The following is a 20,414-nucleotide window of genomic DNA, read 5'->3' as shown; positions in this document are numbered from 1 at the left end:
GTAAAAGATCTATACCCTAAAAACTATAGAACACTTCTGAAAGAAATTGAGGAAGACACAAAGAGATGGAAAAATATTCCATGCTCATGGATTGGCAGAATTAATATTGTAAAAATGTCAATGTTACCCAGGGCAATTTATACGTTTAATGCAATCCCTATCAAAATACCATGGACTTTCTTCAGAGAGTTAGAACAAATTATTTTAAGATTTGTGTGGAATCAGAAAAGACCCCGAATAGCCAGGGGAATTTTAAAAAAGAAAACCATAGCTGGGGGCATCACAATGCCAGATTTCAGGTTGTACTACAAAGCTGTGGTCATCAAGACAGTGTGGTACTGGCACAAAAACAGACACATAGATCAATGGAACAGAATAGAGAACCCAGAAGTGGACGCTGAAATGTACAGTCATCTAATATTCGATAAAGGAGGAAAGACTATCCATTGGAAGAAAGACAGTCTCTTCAATAAATGGTGCTGGGAAAATTGGACATCCACATGCAGAAGAATGAAACTGGACCACTCTCTTTCACCATACACAAAGATAAACTCAAAATGGATGAGAGATCTAAATGTGAGACAAGATTCCATCAAAATCCTAGAGGAGAACACAGGCAACACCCTTTTTGAACTTGGCCACAGTAACTTCTTGCAAGATACATCCACAAAGGCAAAAGAAACAAAAGCAAAAATGAACTATTGGGACTTCATCAAGATAAGAAGCTTTTGCACAGCAAAGGATACAGTCAACAAAACTAAAAGACAACCTACAGAATGGGAGAAGATATTTGCAAATGACATATCAGATAAAGGGCTAGTTTCCAAAATCTATAAAGAACTTATTAAACTCAACACCAAAGAAACAAACAATCCAATCATGAAATGGGCAAAAGACATGAAGAGAAATCTCACAGAGGAAGACATGGACATGGCCAACAAGCACATGAGAAAATGCTCTGCATCACTTGCCATCAGGGAAATACAAATCAAAACCACAATGAGATACCACCTCACACCAGTGAGAATGGGGAAAATTAACAAGGCAGGAAACAACAAATGTTGGAGAGGATGCGGAGAAAAGGGAACCCTCTTACACTGTTGGTGGGAATGTGAACTGGTGCAGCCACTCTGGAAAACTGTGTGGAGGTTCCTCAAAGAGTTAAAAATAGACCTGCCCTAGGACCCAGCAATTGCACTGTTGGGGATTTACCCCAAAGATTCAGATGCAATGAAACGTCGGGACACCTGCACCCCGATGTTTCTAGCAGCAATGTCCACAATAGCCAAACTGTGGAAGGAGCCTCGGTGTCCATCGAAAGATGAATGGATAAAGAAGATGTGGTTTATGTATACAATGGAATATTCCTCAGCAATTAGAAACGACAAATACCCACCATTTGCTTCAACGTGGATGGAACTGGAGGGTATTATGCTGAGTGAAATAAGTCAATCAGAGAAGGACAAACAGTGTATGTTCTCATTCATTTGGGGAATATGAATAATAATGAAAGGGAATATAAAGGAAGGGAAAAGAAATGTTGGGAAATATCAGGAAGGGAGACAGAACATAAAGACTCCTAACTCGGGGAAATGAACTAGGGGTGGTGGAAGGGGAGGAGGGCGGGTGTTGGAGGGGAATGGGTGACGGGCACTGAGGTGGACACTTGACGGGATGAGCACTGGGTGTTTTTCTGTATGTTGGTAAATTGAACACCAATAAAAGTTAATAAAAAAAAAAAAAGAATGCTCTGAATATATCTGCGACATCCATCTGGTCCAATGTGTCACTCAAAGCCCTTGTTTATCTTCTTTTAAGTGACCTGTCCATTGAAGTGAATGAGGTGTTACAGTCTCCTACTTTTGTATTATTATCAATGTATTTCTTTAATTTTGTTATTGTTTTATATAATTGGCTGGTCCCATGTTAATGTCATCGATATTTGCAATTGTTCGACCTCTTGTTAGATGGACCCTTTAATTATGCTATAGCATCTTTCCTCATCTCTTATTACAGTCTTTGGTTTAAAATCTAATTTGTCTGATATAAGGATTGCTACATGAGGTTTCTTTTGATGTATACTACTATGACAAATGATTCTCTACTCCCGCTGCCTTCCAATCTGGAGGTGACTTTCCATCTCAAATAAAACTCTTATAAGCTGCATATCAGGAGGTCTTGCTTTTTTTTTCCAGTCTGGTATCCTTTGTGTGTTGACTGGGGCATTTATTCTGTTTACCTTGAGTATTGAATGATAAGAATTTAGGGGTGTTTGAGTCGCTCAGTTTAGTTAAGCCTCTGCCTTCAGCTCTGGTCATGGACTTGGAATCCGGGGATCAGGCCCTTTATTGGGCTCCCTGCTCAGTAGGGACTCTATTTTTACCGCTTTTGTGGGCTCTCTCTCTCTCTCTCTCTCATATCCAAATAAAACACTTTTTTAAGAAGATATGAACATAGTGCCAATGTATTACCTATAAAGTCACTCTCTCTGTTCTTTTTTTGTCTTTGTTACTTTTGGGATCTCCGTTTGCTTAAGGAATCTCCTTTAATATTTCTAGCAGGGCTTATTTAGTGAGCCCCAATTATTTTAGTTTCTGTTTATCCCGAAAGCTTTTTATCTCTACTTCTATTTTGAATTACAGCCTTATAGATAAAGTGTTCTTGGCTGCACATATTTTTCTCAAACATCACACTCAATATTTCTTGTTGGTTTCTTGCATTTTTTGACTTTAGTAATTCTGACAGTATGAACTGACATCATATTGTTGTTTTGATTTGCGTTCGCCTGATGAATGATGTTGAGCATCCTTTCATGTGTCTGTTGGCCATGTGTGTGTCTTTTTTTTCTGCAAAAATGTATGTTCGTGTCTTCTTGCCCATTTAAAACAATTGGATTATTTTGGGGTTTTTTTGGGGGGGGGAGGGGTTACAGTAGTTCTTCATATATTTAAATAAAAACCCTTTATCAGATATTTTGTGGATTGTTTCTTTTGCTGTTCAGAAACTTTTTATTCTGATGTAGTCCCAATAGTATATTTTTGCTTTTATTTCCCTTGACTCAGGAGACACTGATACAAGAACATCATGGCCAACATCAGAGAAATTACTGCCTTTGTTCTCTTCTATGATTTTTATGGTTTCAGGTCTCCCATTTAGGTCCTTAATCGATTTTGAGGTTTCTTTTGTGTTTGGTGTAAGAAAGCAGTTCAGTTTCATTCTTTTGCAGGTTGCTGTTCAATTTTCCTAACACCATTTGGTGAAGAGATCTTTTCTATTGTGTATTTTTAGGTCATACATTGAATATTAATTGACCCTATAATTGTGGGTTTGTTTCCGGCCTTTCTTTTCTGTTTTCTTGATCTGTGCGTTTATTTTTGTGCCAGTACCATTTTGTTTTTTGTTTTTTAAATGGTTTCATTGGAGTTCAATTTGCCAAAATATAGCATGTCGTGCAGTGCTCATCCCATCAAGTGTCCCCCTGTCAGTGCCCATCACCCAGTCACCCCAACCCCCCGCCCACCTCCCTTTCTACTATCCCTTGTTCGTTTCCCCGAGTTAGGAGTCTCGCATGATCAGAAGGCAGTACCATTTTATTTTGATTCCTACAGCTTTGTTGTATATCTTGAAATCTGGTTGTGATACCTCTGATTTTGTTATTCTTCAAGATTGCTTTGGCTCTTGGGGGACTTTAGTGGTTTCTTACAAATTTTAGGCTTTTTTATCCTACCTCTGTGTGAAAAGGACTGTTGGTATTTTGATTTTTCATAGGGATTGCATTAAATCTCCACATTGCTTTTGCTCATGTACACATATTAACAATATTTGTTCTTCCAGTCCGTGGATATGAATATGTTCCATTTGCTTGTGTTGTCTTCAAGTTCTTTCATCAGTGTCTTACGGTTTTCAGACAAGTCTTTCATCTTCTTGGCTAAGTTATTCCCTGGTATTTCATTATTTTTGCTGCAATTGTAAATGGGATTTTTAATGTTTCTTTGTGCTACCTCATTATTAGTATGTAGATATGCAGTGGATTTCTGTATATCGATTTCGTATTCTATAGTCTTACTGAAGGTATCATTTCAAGTAGGCTTGTTTTGCTTTTTGTTTTTGTTTCTGTTTTGTAGAGTGTTTAGGATAGCCTATGTATGGCATCATTTCATCTGCAAATAGTAAAAGTTTTACTTCTTCCTTACCAATTTGGGTTCCTTTTATTTCTTTTTGTTGTCGGATTGCTGTGGCTAGGACTTTTAGTACTACGTTGAATCGAAGTGGTGAGAGTGGACATTTTGTCTTATTCCTGACCTTGGGGGAGAGCTCTTAATAGTTTTCCCACATTGAGTATGATGTTTGCTTTGGACTTTTCATATATGGCATTTATTATGTTGAGGAGGTTCCCTGTAAACCTACTTTGTGGAGGGTTTTTTTTTTAAAGGTTTTATTTATTTATTCATGAGAGACACACGGAAAGAGAGAGAGAGAGGCAGAGACACAGGCAGAGGGAGAAACAGGCTCCATGCAGAGCGCCCAACATAGGACTGGATCCCGGGAGAAACAGACTCCATGCAGAGCACCCAACATAGGACTGGATCCCGGGTCTCCAGGACCACTCCCTGGGCTGAAGGCAGCGCTAAACCGCTGAGCAACCCGGGCTGCCCTGTGGATGGTGTTTTAACATGAATAAATGCTATACATTTTCCAATGCTTTTTTGAACCTATTGAAGTGTTCCTATGGTTTTTCTTCTTTTTCTTGTCAATGTGATCTTTCATGTTGTCTGATTTTTGAATTTCAACCCACTCTTGCATCCCAGGAATAAACCTCACTTCATTGTGATGAGTGATTTTTTTAAAAAAATGTATTGTTGGGTTCTGTTTGCTCATATTTTGTTGAGGATTTTGTATCTGTATTCATCAGATGTTGAACTGTATTTCTTTTTCTAGTAGTGATGTTACCTGATTTTGGTGTCAGGGTAATGACAGAATGAATTTCGAAGCTTTCTCTCCCATTTTAGTTTTGGAAATAGTTTGAGAATAATAGAAACTATCGTCTCTTTAAATGTTTGGTGGAATTCACCTGTGAAGCTGTCTGGTCCTAGACTTTGGTTGGGTGCTTTTTTTCTTTGTTTCTTTGTTTTTGTTTTTTAGTATTATTATTTCATTGGAGTTCAATTTGTCAGCATACAGCATAACACCCAGTGCTCATCCCGCCACGAGCCCCCCTCAGTGCCCATCACCCAGTCACCCCAACCCCCTGGCAACTTCCCCTTCCACCACCCCTTCCACCACCCCTTGTTCATTTCCCAGAGTTAGGTGTCTCTCAAGTTTTGTCACCCTCACTGATATTTTCACTCATTTTCTCTCCTTTCCCATTTATTCCCTTTCACTATTTTTTATATTCCCCAAATGAATGAGATCATATAATGCTTGTCCTTCTCAAATTGACTTATTTAACTCAGCATAATACCCTCCAGTTCCATCCACATTGAAGCAATGGTGGGTATTTGTCATTTCTAATTGCTGAGTAATATTCCATTGTATACATAAACCACATCTTCTTTATCCATTCATCTTTCGATGGACACCGAGGCTCCTTCCACACTTTGGCTATTGTGGACATTGCTTCTAGAATCATCGGGGTGCAGGTGTCCCGGCGTTTCATTGCATCTGAATCTTTGGGGTAAATCCCCAACAGTGCAATTGCTGGGTTGTAGGGCAGGTCTATTTTTAACTCTTTGAGGAACCTCCACACAGTTTTCCAGAGTGGCCGCACCAGTTCACATTCCCACCAACAGTGCAAGAGGGTTCCCTTTTCTCCGCATCCTCTCCAACATTTGTTGTTTCCTGCCTTGTTAATTTTCCCCATTCTCACTGGTGTGAGGTGGGATCTCATTGTAGTTTTGATTTGTATTTCCCTGATGGCAAGTGATGCAGAGCATTTTCTCATGTGCTTGTTGGCCATGTCCATGTCTTCCTCTGTGAGATTTCTCTTCATGTCTTTTGCCCATTTCATGATTGGATTGTTTGTTTCATTGGTGTTGAGTTTAATAAGTTCTTTATAGATTTTGGAAACTAGCCCTTAATCTGATATGTCATTTGCAAATATCTTCTCCCAATCTGTAGGTTGTCTTTTAGTTTTGTTGACTGTATCCCTTGCTGTGCAAAAGCTTCTTATCTTGATGAAGTCCCAATAGTTCATTTTTGCTTTTGTTCTTTTGCCTACGTGGATGTATCTTGCAAGAAGTTACTGTGGCCAAGTTCAAAAAGGGTGTTGCCTGTGTTCTCCTCAAGGATTTTGATGGAATCTTGTCTCACATTTAAATCTCTCATCCATTTTGAGTTTATCTTTGTGTATGGTGAAAGAGAGTGGTCCAGTTTCATTCTTCTGCATGTGGATGTCCAATTTTCCCAACACTATTTATTGAAGAGATTGTCTTTCTTCCCGTGGATAGTCTTTCCTCCTTTATCAAATATTAGGTGACCATAAAGTTCAGGGTCCACTTCTGGGTTCTCTATTCTGTTCCATTGATCTATGTGTCTGTTTTTGTGCCAGTACCACACTGTCTTGATGACCACAGCTTTGTAGCACAACCTGAAATCTGGCATTGTGATGCCCCCAGCTATGGTTTTCTTTTTTAAAATTCCCCTGGCTATTCGGGGTCTTTTCTGATTCCACACAAATCTTAAAATAATTTGATCTAACTCTCTGAAGAAAGTCCATGGTATTTTGATAGGGATTGCATTAAACGTGTAAATTGCCCTGGGTAACATTGACATTTTCACAATATTAATTCTTCCAATCCATGAGCATGGAATATTTTTCCATCTCTTTGTGTCTTCCTCAATTTCTTTCAGAAGTGTTCTATAGTTTTTAGGGTACAGATCCTTTACCTCTTTGGTTAGGTTTATTCCTAAGAATCTTATGCTTTGGGGTGCAATTGTAAATGGGATTGACTCCTTAATTTCTCTTTCCTCAGTCTCATTGTTAGTGTATAGAAATGCCACTGACTTCTGGGCATTTATTCTGTATCCTGCCACACTACCAAATTGCTGTATGAGTTCTAGCAATCTTGGGGTGGAGGATTTTGGGTTTTCTATGTAGAGTATCATGTCATTGGCGAAGAGGGAGAGTTTGACTTCTTCTTTGCCGATTTGAATGCCTTTAATGTCTTTTTGTTGTCTGATTTCTGAGGCTAGGACTTCCCGTACTATGTTGAATAGCAGTGGTGAGAGTGGACATCCGTGTCTTGTTCCTGATCTTAGAGGAACGGCTTCCAGTGCTTCCCCATTGAGAATTATGTTTGCTGTGGGCTTTTCATAGATGGCTTTTAAGATGTTGAGGAATGTTCCCCCTATCCCTACACTCTGAAGAGTTTTGATCAGGAATGGATGCTGTATTTTGTCAAATGCTTTCTCTGCATTTGTTGAGAGGATCATATGGTTCTTGGTTTTTCTCTTGCTGATATGATGAATTGAATGTTTTACGAGTGTTGAACCAGGCTTGCATCCCGGGAATTAATCCCACTTGGTCATGATGAATAATTTTCTTAATGTATTGTTGGATCCTATTGGCTAGTATCTTGTTAAGAAATTTTGCATCCATGTTCATCAGGGATATTGGTCTGTAATTCTCCTTTTTGATGGGGTCTTTGTCTGGTTTTGGAATTAAGGTGATTCTTGCCTAATAGAACGAATTTGGAAGTACTCCAACTCTTTCTATCTTTCCAAACAGCTTTAGTTGAATAGGTATGCTTTCTTCTTTAAACGTTTGATAGAATTCCCCTGGGAAGCCATCTGGCCATTGTCTTTTGTGTCTTGGGAGGTTTTTGATGACTGCTTAAATTTCCTCCCTGGTCATTGGTCTGATCAGGTTTTCTATTTCTACCTGTTCCAGTTTTGGTAGTTTCTGGCTTTCCAGGAATGCGTCCATTTCTTCTAGATTGCCTAATTTATTGGCGTATAGCTGTTCAAAATATGTTTTTAAAATCGTTTCTGGGGTTCCCTGGGTGGCGCAGCGGTTTGGCGCCTGTCTTTGGCCCAGGGCGCGATCCTGGAGACCTGGGATCGAATCCCACATCGGGCTCCCAGTGCATGGAGCCTGCTTCTCCCTCTGCCGATGTCTCTGCCTCTCTCTCTTTCTCTCTCTGTGACTATCATAAATAAATAAATAAATTTAAAAAATATATATATACTAGCTTGAAAAAAAAATAAAATAAAATCGTTTGTGTTTCCTTGGTGTTGGTAGTGATCTCTCCTTTCTCATTCATGATTTTATTAATTTTAGTCTTCTCTCTCTTCTTTTTAATAAGGCTGGCTAAAGGTTTATCTATCTTATTAATTCTTTCAAAGAACCAACTCCTGGTTTTGTTGATCTGTTCCACAGTTCTTCTGGTCTCGATTTCGTTGAGTTCTGCTCGAATCTTTATTACCTCTCTTCTTCTGCTGGGTGTAGGATCTATTTGCTGTTTTTTCTCTGGCTCCTTTATGTGTAAGGTTACCTTTTGAATTTGAGTTCTTTCCAGTTTTTGAATGGATGCTATATTGCGATGTATTTCCCCCTTAGGAGTGCTTTTGCTGCATCCCAAAGATTTTGAATTGTTGTATCTTCACTCTCATTAGTTTCCATGAATCTTTTTAATTCTTCCTTAATTTCCTGGTTGATCCTTTCACCTTTTAGCAGGATGGTCCTTAATCTCCACGTGTTTGAAGTCCTTCCAAACTTCTTCTTGTGATTTAGGTCTAATTTCAAGGCATTGTGGTCTGAGAGTATGCAGGGGACAATCCCAATCTTTTGGTATTGGTTCAGACCCGATTTGTGACCCAGTATGTGGTCTATTCTGGAGAAAGTTCCATGTGCACTTGAGAAGAATGTGTATTCAGTTGAGTTTGGATGTAAAGTTCTACAGATATCTGTGAAATCCATCTGGTCCAGTGTATCATTTAAAGCTCTCGTTTCTTTGGAGATGTTGTGCTTAGATGACCTATCTAGTATATAAAGAGCTAGATTGAAGTCACCAAGTGTAAGTGTATTATTATCTAAGTATTTCTTCCCTTTGGTTATTAATTGATTTAAATATTTGGGAGCTCCCACACTCGGGGAATATATATTGAGGATTGTTAAGTCCTCTTGTTGGATAGATCCTTTAAGTATGATATAGTGTCCCTCTTCATCTCTCACTACACTCTTCGGGGTAAATTTTAATTTATCTGATATAAGGATGGCTACCCCTGCTTTCTTTTGAGGACTATTTGCATGGTAAATGGTTCTGCAACCTTTTGTTTTCAGTCTATAGGTGTCCTTCTGTCTAAAATGAGTCTCTTGTAGACAGCAAATAGATGAGTCCTGCTTTTTTATCCAGTCTGAAACCCTGCGCCTTTGATGGGGTCATTAAGCCCATTCACATTCAGAGTTACTATTGAAAGATATGCGTTTAGTGTCATCATGATATCTATTCAGTCCTTGTTTTTGTGGATTGTTCCACTGGACTTCTTCAAGGGGAATATTAAGAGTACCCCTTAAAATTTCTTGCAGAGCTGGCTTGGAAGTCACATATTCTTTCAGTTCCTGCCTGTCTTAGAAGCTTTTTATCTCTCCTTCCATTTTGAATGAGAGCCTTGCTGGATAAAGTATTCTTGGTTGCATGTTCTTCTCATTTAGGACCCTGAATATATTCTGCCAGCCCTTTCTGGCCTGCCAGGTCTCTGTGGAGAGGTCTGCTGTTACCCTAATACTCCTCCCCATAGAAGTCAGGGATTTCTTGTCTCTTGCTGCCTTAAGGATCTTCTTTATCTTTGGAATTTGCAAGCTTAACTATTAAATCTCGAGGTGTTGAATGGTTTTTATTGATTTTAGGGGGGATCTGTCTATTTCCTGGATCTGAATGCCTGTTTCCCTTCCCAGATTAGGAAAGTGTTCAGCTATGACTTCTTCAAATCCGTATTCTGTCCCTCTGTCCCTTTTTGCGCCCTCGGGAACCCAATTAAATGTAGGTTTTTCTTCCTCAGGCTGTCGTTTATTTCCCTTAATCTATCTTCATGGTCTTTTAATTGTTTGTCTCATTTTCCTCAGTTTCCCTCTTTGCCATCAACGTGTCTTCTATGTCACTCACTCGTTCTTCCACCTCGTTAACCCTCATTGTTAGGACTTCTAGTTTGGATTGCATCTCATTCAATTGATTTTTAATTTCTGCCTCATTAGGTCTAAATTCTGCAGTCATGAAGTCTCTTGAGTCCTTTATGCTTTTTTCTAGAGCCACCAGTAGCTGTATAATAGTGCTTCTGAATTGGCTTTCTGACGTAGAATTGTAATCCAGATTTTGTAAATCTGTCAGAGAGAGGACTGTTTCTGATTCTTTCTTTTGAGGTGAGGTTTTCCTTCTATTCATTTTGGTCAGTGCATAGTGGCCAAGAACAAGTTGTATTGGGAAAAGGAGAAAAAGAGAGGAGAGAAAGAAGGAAAGAAAAGAGAAAAAGAAAAAGAACAGGAAGAAAAAGGAAAAAAGAAGAAAAAGAGAAAGAAATGGAAAAAAGGGTGGGGGAAGGAAACAGAAATCAAAAAGCAACAAAAAAACAAACACGGGGGTGCATCTTCTGATTCTGTATACATTATTTCCCTTGACTTCCCCTGTAACTTGTCCATCCAGCTGGTCTTCTGGGGGAGGGGCCTGTTGTCCTGATTTTCAGGTGTTAGGACTTGGGGGAGCTGCTCTGCCCCTGCCTGGTGCAGGGCTCAGTCGGGGTTGTTTACTCCGTGAGGGCCCAGGAGGGACAACCCCAGTGGCGGGGCCAGCTCTGGAGCCCTGGATTCAGCCCCCGCAGTAACTCCGGGGCTCCCCGTCTGCAGGGCCTGGAGGCTCCGGGGCGGGGCCGCTGATCTGCTCAGCTCGGGGCAGGAGCGTCCTTGCTGTCCTGGGCCCTCCCGGCCTCTGCCTGTCCCGGGGGAGGCCGGATCCTGGGCTGTGTCCCGGCGCCCTGTGCTCCGGGGCCTGCGCTGATGGATTCGCGCTCCCGCCCGGCAGCCCCCTCCGCGGAGCCGCCGCCCGAGCCCCTCCGAGCTGCTCCGGGTCCCACCGTGCGCGCTGCAGCCCTTTGGGAGCTCGGGGCATCTCCCCGGGGCGCAGGTGCCTGTTAGTGTCCCAGGGAGCCTGAGGGCATCCCCGCCCTCCTGGGTCCTGCACCACCTCCCTGCGAGCTCCTTTCCGCCCCGGGAAGGTTGGTGCAGCTCCTGCTCCTCCGGGACGGGGCTCTCCTGTCCTGGGGACACTCGCCCTGGCCTCAGCCCGGCTCCTCGCGGGGCCCCTCCCCCTTGGATGCCTTTTGTTTCTTTATTTCTTCTCTCCCCGCCCCCCCTTCCTACCTTGATACAAGCGCGAACTCTTCTCACTGTAGCATTCCAGTTGTTCTCTCTTTAAATCTCAGGCCGAATTCGTAGATTTTCAGGATTATTTGAAGGTTATCTAGGTAATTTGGTGGGGACAGGTGACTTGGGGACCCTACTCTTCTGCCATCTTGCCGCTCCTCCTGCCTTTTAAAACTTGGATCTGGTATGAAATGTAATAGTGTGAAAGGCAGGCCAATGAAAATTCATGAACTGCAATGAAAGTTCTCTTTATCTGGTAGTCACCCCGGAAACCCATTATTAAATTAATATTAACCCTGAGAGGTCTCATTGAACGCGGCGCCAGATCTGCAGACGGCTGTTGTCTCCGCGAGCCGAGCCCGGCCCACACAGAAGCAACTATGTCTAAGGGACCTGCAGTCGGGATCGATCTTGGCACCACCTACTCCTGCGTGGGTGTCTTCCAGCACGGGAAAGTGGAAATAATTGCCAATGATCAGGGAAACCGAACCACCCCAAGTTATGTCGCCTTCACGGACACCGAACGATTGATCGGTGATGCTGCGAAGAATCAAGTTGCAATGAACCCCACCAACACGGTTTTCGATGCCAAGCGGCTGATTGGACGTAGATTTGATGATGCTGTCGTCCAATCTGATATGAAGCATTGGCCCTTCATGGTGGTGAATGATGCTGGCAGGCCTAAAGTCCAAGTAGAATACAAGGGGGAGACCAAAAGTTTCTATCCAGAGGAGGTGTCCTCTATGGTCCTGACGAAGATGAAGGAAATTGCAGAGGCCTACCTTGGGAAGACTGTTACTAATGCAGTTGTCAGGGTACCTGCATACTTCAATGACTCTCAGCGTCAGGCTACCAAAGATGCTGGAACTATTGCCGGTCTTAATGTACTTCGAATTATCAATGAGCCAACTGCTGCTGCTATTGCTTATGGCTTAGACAAGAAGGTTGGAGCTGAAAGGAACGTGTTGATCTTTGATTTAGGAGGTGGCACTTTTGATGTGTCAATCCTGACTATTGAAGATGGGATCTTTGAGGTCAAGTCCACAGCTGGAGACACCCACTTAGGTGGAGAAGACTTTGACAACCGAATGGTCAACCATTTTATTGCAGAATTCAAGCGCAAACACAAGAAGGACATCAGCGAAAACAAGAGGGCCGTCCGCCGTCTCCGTACTGCATGTGAACGGGCTAAGCGTACACTTTCTTCCAGCACCCAGGCCAGTATCGAGATTGATTCTCTGTATGAAGGAATCGACTTCTATACCTCTATTACTCGTGCCCGGTTTGAAGAATTAAATGCTGACCTGTTCCGTGGCACCCTGGACCCTGTAGAGAAAGCTCTTTGAGATGCCAAGCTGGACAAGTCTCAGATCCATGACATTGTCCTGGTGGGTGGTTCTACCCGTATCCCCAAGATTCAGAAACTTCTGCAAGATTTCTTCAATGGAAAGGAACTGAATAAGAGCATCAACCCTGATGAGGCCGTCGCTTATGGTGCAGCTGTCCAGGCAGCCATTCTTTCCAGTGACAAATCTGAAAATGTTCAAGATTTGCTGCTATTGGATGTTACCCCGCTTTCTCTTGGCATTGAAACTGCTGGAGGAGTCATGACTGTGCTCATTAAGCGCAATACTACCATTCCTACCAAACAGACACAAACCTTTACTACCTACTCTGACAACCAGCCTGGTGTGCTTATTCAGGTCTATGAAGGTGAGCATGCTATGACCAAGGATAACAACCTACTTGGCAAGTTTGAACTCACAGGCATACCTCCTGCTCCTCGTGGTGTTCCTCAGATTGAAGTCACTTTTGATATTGATGCTAATGGTATCCTCAACGTGTCTGCTGTGGATAAGAGCACAGGAAAAGAGAACAAGATTACCATCACTAACGACAAGGGCCACTTGAACAAGGAGGACATTGAGCGCATGGTCCAGGAAGCTGAGAAGTACAAAGCTGAAGATGAGAAGCAGAGAGACAAGGTGTCTTCCAAGAATTCACTTGAGTCGTACGCTTTCAACATGAAAGCAACTGTTGAAGATGAAAAACTTCAGGGCAAAATCAATGATGAAGACAAACAGAAGATTCTTGACAAGTGCAATGAAATCATCAACTGGCTCGATAAGAACCAGACTGCAGAGAAGGAAGAATTTGAACATCAGCAGAAAGAGCTGGAGAAAGTCTGCAATCCCATCATTATGAAGCTATACCAGAGTGCAGGAGGCATGCCAGGAGGAATGCCTGGAGGCTTTCTTGTTGGTGGAGCTCCTCCCTCTGGTGGTGCCTCCTCTGGGCCTACCATTGAAGAGGTTGATTAAGCCAACCTGATGACAGGTCTAGCATTGTTCCACACATTTGAAGGACCCAAATTTGTAGCAAATTCCATGGCAGTTTTAAAGTCAAGCTGCTATAGTAAATATACTGGGCATCCTTGATACTTGAATATGGAATATGTGCACAGGGAAAGGAAATAAACATTGCACTTTATAAGCACTGTATTGTTAAGTGGAAAATGCAATGTCTTAAATAAAACTGTATTTAAAATTGGCACCATAAAAAAAATATTAACCCTGAGAGGAGAAAAATAGAATTAAGTAAATATATAGACCAAAGTATGACAGACTGGAGCTGAATAACTTTGTACTGGTGCTATTCACAGCTTTGCTCACTCTGAGCATAGTTTTCTCATGATGCTCAGCCAGGATCCTCTCAGCCCAGAAGTCTTTATATAATAGGATATTGGTGTACTTCTATAACATAAGACTCAATGATGTTTATGAAGATATTTTATAAGAATGTCATAGTCTTGAAGTATCTGGCTGGCTTAGTCAGTGGAGGATGCAACTCTTAACTCAGGGTTATGATTTTGAGCCCCATGTTGGGTGTAGAACTTACTTTAAAAAATAAAATAAGATATCAAAACCAAAAAATACTGTCATGACTTCACTCTGAGTGAGAATTTTGTACACTTCCTTTTAATTTGAGCATCATTATGTACAACCATGAAGAAAGCTCAATAAAGGGAAACCTGGGTGGCTCAGTGGTTGAACGTCTGCCTTTGGCTCAGGCCATGATGGGGGGGTCCTGGAATCAAGTCCCACATCGGGCTCCTCACAGGGAGCCTGCTTATCCCTCTGCTGATGTCTCTGCCACTCTCTGTGTGTCCCTCATGAATAAATAAATAAAATATTTTAAAAAAGAAGGCTCAGTAAATTCCTCCACGCTGAAAATGGTAGAATAAGTTTTCTATGTATTTGTCCCAGTATCTACAAAAGCATTTCCACCAATATACTGAACGGTGAAAGGCTGAAGTCTTTTCCTCTGATCAGGAACCACGTAAAGATGTCCTTACTCGGATCTCGTTTCTCACCATTTCTATTCAACATTCTTCTGGATGTCCTAACCAGTGCAATAAGGCAAGAATTTAAAAAAGAAACCCATAGATCGAAAGACGAAAGTAGAACCGTCTTTATTTGCAGGTAATATAAGCGCGTACTAAGAAATTTACAAAAAGGTTACTGCAACCTAACTGGTTAATGTATCAGGGCCACAATACATATCCATACATCAAAAGCAATTATATCTCTATATCACAATAAACAACTGGAAATGAAATTTTAAGATAATACAATAAAGACACAAAAGACTTAGGGATAAATTTAATAAGATATATCCAAGACATACTTTATACATATTAAAAATCTATAAAACACTACTGATAAAAATTAGAGATCTTAATAAATAGAGAGATAAACTTGCTCCTGAATTGGATACTGTTACAGTGTTAATTCCCCCCAAAGTGATCTCTAGTTCAGAATCTTCTTTTGTACAAACTGAAAATTGATTCTCAAATGTATATGGAAATGAAGAGACCTAGAAGAGCCAAAACTATTTTGAAAAAGAACAAATTTGGAAGACTTACCTACCTGCTCTCAAGGTTTCCTGCAGAGCTGATGTTATTAAGCAATGTAGTTTTAATACAAAGACAGACACTTAGATCAATGTTACAGACAGTTAAAAATTAGAGCCACATGTATTTATGATCAACAAGTTTTTTGACAAAGGTGCCAAGGTAATTCAATGATGGAAAGGATTATCTTTCAACAAATGAGGTTGGGACAACTAATTATCTATATGGAAAACAAAACAAACCCAACCTTTACCTCATACCACACATAAAAATTCCTCTTGTGGGCTGAATTGTACTCCCTGTCCCTTACCACCACCAAATTCATGTGCTAAAGTCTTAACCCTCAATACTTTCAAATGTATTCAGAGATAGGATCTTTAAAGAGATTATGAAGTATAAGTGAAATATCATTAGGAATAGTCATATTTCAATATATCTAGTGAGATTTTTAAAAAGATTTATTTATTTATTTATTTATTTATTTATTTATTTATTTAAGAGCATGTACACATGCACTCGTTGGGGGCAGGGGGACAGTGGGAGAGAATTCTCAAGCAGACTCCTCACTCAGCACAGAGCCTGACCCGGGGCTCCATCCCACAATCCAGGAGATCATAACCTGAGCCAAAAGCCAAGCGTCAGACACTTAACCAACTGAGACCCCCAGCTGCCACATGACTGGTGTTTTTATAAGAAAAGGGGCTTAGTCAACTATACTTTAATAGTAAAAAATTAAAAAAAACTCCACACGTCTGTCCCCAAATATGTTAATTACTATGAAATGTATTATATAAAAATTAGAAACTGCCTAAATTTCCTTTAGTATGGGATTGTGGAAAATACACTTTACAATCTGATAAATAAATAAATAAATAAATAAATAAATAAATATTCAAACAGGAACTTGAAAAAACCTGTAATTCTAAAGAAAGAAGAGATCAGAATACAGACACACAGGACAGATGGTATGAGTATGCAGGGAAGAGATTGCAGTCTACAAGCCAAGGAGAGAAGCCTTGGACAGAACCAACCCAGCTGACACCTGGGCCTTAGCCTTCAGGCCTCCAGAACGTGGAGAACATACATTTCTGTTATTTAAACCACTCAGTCTATAGTACTTTGCTATGGCAGTTCTAGCAAACTAATAAATATCCCTTAAAAAATTCTTACCCATTAATACATCTGTAATTTATAAGTCTCCTCACAAATAAAGAGCAGGCTCAAATGACTAACTAGTTCCAGTTCTACCAAAGAGTCAAGGAATAGATAATTTCCATTTCTTCCAGAGAATGGAAAAAGAGATTATGAGTCTAGCCTGCAGGGAAGTAAAAGTTTTGAACAAAATATAAGCAAGCAAAATGCAGCCATGTAATAAACCCTCATTGGGCTGAGTTTTAAGAATTCAAGGCCAATTAATTTAATCCATCCACAATAACAAATCATCAGAGAAAATTAAGGTAATCCAGAAAAATCATATGATGACAGTCAGCGTCTATTCATAATAAAAATTCCAGAAGCTGAAAATGAAGAACAACATTCTTAATCTCTATAAAGGACATCCCCCCCAAAAAATCCTCAGAAAACATCATACGTAATCATGAAATGCTGAAAATATAAGATCAGAAACATCATTCTTCCTACTTATGATTATTTCAAAGGCCTAGCCAAGCAGTAAGAAAAGCTAACAAGAGGAAAATATAGAAGAACTAGTCAGAAGGAAATAAAATTGTCCTTCTCCAATTGACTTATTTCACTCAGCATAATACCCTCCAGTTCCATCCACGTCGAAGCAAATGGTGGGTATTTGTCATTTCTAATGGCTGAGGAATATTCCATTGTATACATAGACCACATCTTCTTTATCCATTCATCTTTCGATGGACACCAAGGCTCCTTCCACAGTTTGGCTACCGTGGACATTGCTGCTAGAAACATCGGGGTGCAGGTGTCCCGGTGTTTCACTGCATCTGTATCTTTGAGGTAAATCCCCAGCAGTGCAATTGCTGGGTCGCAGGGAAGATCTATTTTTAACTCTTTGAGGAACCTCCACACAGTTTTCCAGAGTGGCTGTACCAGTTCACATTCCCACCAACAGTGCTAGGGATGGTTGAAGAGGAGGTGGGGGTGACTGGGTGATGGGCACTGAGGTGGGCGCTTGACGGGATGAGCACTGGGTGTTATTCTATATGTTGGCAAATTGAACGCCAATAAAAAATAAATTTATAGAAAAATAAATAAATAGAATTGTCATTATTTGCGAGGTGATATAACTATCTACATAGAAAACATAAAGAGATCTGAAGGTAAATCATCATAATTAACGAGAATATAGGGCAGCCCGGGTGGCTCAGCGGTTAGCGATGCCTTCAGCCCAGGGTGTGATCCTGGAGACCCAGGATCAAGTCCCATATCGGGCTCCCCGCGTGGAGCCTGCTTCTCCCTCTGCCTGTGTCTGTGCCTCTCTCTGTCTGTGTCTCTTATGAATAAATAAATAAAAATCTTTAAAAAATAATAAATAAAATCAAATACTTTAAAAAAATTAACAAGAATATATAGCATGCTTGCTGGATAATATTGATCCACAAAATCCAATATACACTGATGACAATCAGTTAAGATACCTTTCACAATAATAACAAAAGTATAAATACCTAGGGAGAAATCTAACAAAAGATATGCAAGGCCTCTAGAGACTACATTTTTTTGTATATTTTTTATTGGAGTTCGATTTGCCAACATATAGTATAACACCCAGTGCTCATCCCATCAAGTGACCCCTCAGGGCCTGTCACCCAGTCCCCCCATCCCCCCTTCCCCCTCCCCAGAGACTAAATTTTAAAAGATATTTAGGTTAAAAATTAAACTTTAAGAAGTCTATAGTACAATGGGTTTTACACTCAGATGCCTGCTATATATATATATTAGAATCTAACTTGATATTATATTTATATTATATTATATTATATTATATTATATTATATTATATCTCCCCATTCTAACATGTAATTTGTAACAACATCAGGTGATTCCACTGTGTATGTAGCCCGAGTTACAAACCATTATTCTAGTATAGAGTAGCATGGGCTGGAGGAAGGGCACACGGGGCTTCCAAGGTACTAGAAATGTTCCACGTTTTCATATGGGTGATGGATTCCTTGGAACATTAGTCCTTAAATCACACATACGTGTCTTATATGCTTTGCTGTATTTTACATTTTATTTTATTTTTATTTTTTTGTATTTTACATTTTAGTGTAACATGATATAATGCCCCCTTAGCAGCAGTCATGCAAGAGTTTTATTCTTTATCATACCATTCCCTCCCTAATGCTGCGACACATTAAAAGTGCTAGTTTTCTTCATTGTTGCAGAAATTTGAGACTGCTTGAAGTCCTACTACTCATCATAGAAAGTGAAGCAACATCAGAAGCAAAACACAAGCATCTGTGTCTATCATTTTGAACAAAGGAACCCATCAAGAAATGAACCCAGAGGTCCTGGGTGGCACCTAGATTCGTCACATTGACAGAGATAAGAAAGTAGGACAGTGGTTATCAGGTGCTGGGGGGTTATAGGATTATGAAAGGAAGGGTATGTTCTGTTTCATGGGTATGGGTTCCAGTTAAGGAAGATGAGAAAATTCTGGAGACGGATGATGGTGATGGCTGCACAAGCACGGGACATAACCTCACTGTACATTTAAGAACACTTCAACCGGCCAACTTTGTGTTATGCAATATTTTATCACAGTCGGAAAGGGGGGAGATTTGTTTCGAATGTGAGGTTAGCACAGAGGAAGACATTAGTGAAACAATAAATTATGAGGAAGAGCTCACTTCTAAAGAAACCGGATATTTCGCTAACCCCTTATGTTTAGCGAGCTTATTATGTTTGCTCCTGCTTAAAAGCTCGGAAAGAATTGATGTTGAAACGTGAGACATCCCTTCCACCAAAGTGGTGGGATATTGCGAGGAAAGCACTGTTAGCTTGATCTCTGTACCTAAACAAATCTCATGTTTGTTGTCACACTTTGATGTGTCCCTCCAGCCAGCAAACTCCCCGCGTGGTTGTGTAAACTTCTCATCTTGCCCTCGACCTCGAGGGTGACCTGGCATGTCAGTGACTCCTGGCTGAGGTAAATGATACAGCTCGGTCATAAAAGCAACGGCCAGATCTTTCCCTTTTATCTACCTCCATCCACTGTGAAGTGTCTCTCCCCCACTCCCTCCTACCAGGTATCAAAAACCCAGATAAAAGGGAAAGAAGTTGTCTGAAGCATTGTGTGCCCCCTCTAAGAAATCCAATTATTTATGGTCACTGGAGACATTTTCTGTTAAGCGTGTTAGTGAGTGACCTAAATGTATAGTTTTCCTCCCACCATTAGCAGAGCTCTTCCTTTATCTCGCATTGAAAAATCTTAAATAGTCCTTTGCCTTCTTCAAGATAAAGAAAAAAGTTAGTAGAAGACAATGATGCCCTGTCACGAGACAGAGAAGATGGAGACGTTGGAGGCTGATCTTTAGATATCATTTTCTTGCCTCTTTTTTTTAATTGTTCCTAGGACGATGGCTGATGTAATTTCTTGAATGCCAGCTGAGTAGGACCCCAATCCAGAGCAAGCCTGCCTTAAGTTCTGTGGCCAAGGAAGTGACACAGGAGAATTCAGTCATTAAAACCACTTCCAAGGTCTCCTGGAGGAGTGAGAGGGTGGGCCCTGAGCCCCCAGGGGGTGGTGTAAAGGTAGACCTGAAGATTAGCTGCATCTTGTAAGAACCCATCCACCTACCCAACCCTTGGCGCCAGTCCCCCCAGAGCAGTCAGAGGGCTCTACACAAGACTCCCACCTGGAGGCTCCGTGAATTGAACCATGTGAGGGCTGGAATCTTTGCCTTGGGGAGTGTTCCCAATTCAGGTGGCCCCACACAGCTCAAGGGAAAGAGGTATGATCGTTAAGCCCCTTGTAGCCCTCTGCTCCCGCTGCTCGGGAGATAAATCCCCCAGCGGATTTCCCAAGAAGGAGTTGAAGAGGGAAAGGTCGGGGTGGGGATCTAGCCACTGCCTCTTGTTACTGGCTGTGGCCTGTGCCTTCTCTGGACTTCGTGTTGAGAAAGGGTGGGAAAAAGGGTGGGAAAAGCAGGAGGAGCCAGG

General features: G+C 41.0%; 1 protein-coding gene and 1 pseudogene across 1 annotated transcript in view; both read left to right on the top strand.

Annotated features, from left to right (window-relative positions):
- LOC140593736 (uncharacterized) overlaps positions 1–20,414 on the top strand; it is an 89,553-nt gene that overhangs the window by 53,835 nt on the left and 15,304 nt on the right. The gene's annotated exons all lie outside the window — the stretch shown is intronic.
- On the top strand, positions 11,651–13,933 carry LOC112907949 (heat shock cognate 71 kDa protein-like; annotated as a pseudogene).

The sequence above is a fragment of the Vulpes vulpes genome, chromosome 8 (assembly GCF_048418805.1).
Source record: "Vulpes vulpes isolate BD-2025 chromosome 8, VulVul3, whole genome shotgun sequence".
Classification (NCBI taxonomy): Eukaryota; Metazoa; Chordata; class Mammalia; order Carnivora; family Canidae; genus Vulpes; species Vulpes vulpes.
The sequence above is the reverse complement of the archived record's forward strand: the minus strand, read 5'-3'. Positions and strand labels throughout refer to the sequence as shown.